The sequence below is a fragment of the Nicotiana tabacum genome, chromosome 13 (genome assembly GCF_000715075.1).
Source record: "Nicotiana tabacum cultivar K326 chromosome 13, ASM71507v2, whole genome shotgun sequence".
Taxonomy (NCBI): Eukaryota; Viridiplantae; Streptophyta; class Magnoliopsida; order Solanales; family Solanaceae; genus Nicotiana; species Nicotiana tabacum.
Window position 1 is genome coordinate 112563790 of NC_134092.1, and position 1417 is coordinate 112565206.

The window sequence follows — 1417 nt, forward strand, 5'->3', positions numbered from 1 at the left end:
ATGATCGATAACCAGGATCGATGGCTGTGATCGAGCCCCAGGGTCGAGGGCCATGATCGAAGCCATAATTGAAGGCCGTGACCGAGGTCCATGATCGAGGGCAATGATAAAGGGCCATTATCGAGCCCCAGGATCGAAGGTGCATGATCGAGGTCCAGCCCGGACAGATCTGCAAGTTTATAAAACAGGGAATTTCGTCCTATTTGCCATTTTTGACGAACTTGAGCTTGAGCAGAAGCGATTTTTGACAGATTTTCAAGGAAAAATATTTGGGTAAGTGATTCTAACTCGGATGGTCATTATTTTCACCATTTAATTAGTGTATTGAGATGGAAATTTGGAAAAATTAGAAATCTCATAAAATTGATTTTTTGAGATTTCTGTGTTGATTCGGAGTCGGATTTGAGTGAAACTGGTATGGTTGGACTCGTAATTGAATGGGTTGTCAGATTTTATAAGTTTCGCCAGATTCCGAGATGTGGGCCCCACATAAAAGTATTGAGTTAATTTCGAATTTTATTGTAGAATGTAGTATTTTCTTATAAAATTGATTCCTTTAATTTTTGTTGACTGTATCGAATTAATTATGACTAGATTCGAGTCGATCGAAGTCAAAAAATCGAGAAAAAGGCATACTACTTGATTAAATTGGAGCAAGTCGAGGTAAGTGACTTGTCTAACTTTGTGTGGGGGAAATTTTCCTTAGGATTGATGATTGTAATGTGTGGAAAGTTGTGTACACGAAGTGACGAGCGTGTACATGGGCTAAATGTTAAAGATTATGTATATAAATTGTGTAGATCACTGTTGCGCATTAATTAAATTATGTTATTTTATTATGTTCTTCATCATTTATTTAATATTTATATTTTAAATTTGCTTGACCTGCTAATTATTTTATCTGTTTAGTTGAAACTTAGTTTCTTTTATTCTGTGCATTATTTGAAGAGTGATTTTTCTCAAATTAAATATTATTAATATAAATTATTTGACATTTTAAATTTGGTATTTAAGCAACATATTAAAGATTTTGAAACATTATTTTGTTGAATTATTTATTCCTAAATATTTTTGTAAGATTTTTGGTACTCATTGTGATAGAGCCGTAAGCTCTTATTTGTGGAAAACTATTATTGATAATTTATTTTAGCATGAGCCGTGAGCTCTTTATTGTGAAAAATATTGTTGCTGAATTATTTTGGCAAGTTAATTTATTTGAGCACTTGAGGTACAAATTATGATATATTGTAATATTGATACGCATGCGGTGGTATAAGATCTGGGTATTGAAACGCATGCGGTGAGATAAGGGTGGGTTGATACGCATGGCTAGTAGGGGGAACTACTAGAAGTCATTCTGTGTAATAAGGATGGCTAAAACGCGGGATGCTATTTCGGAAAAAATATTTTCTTTAAA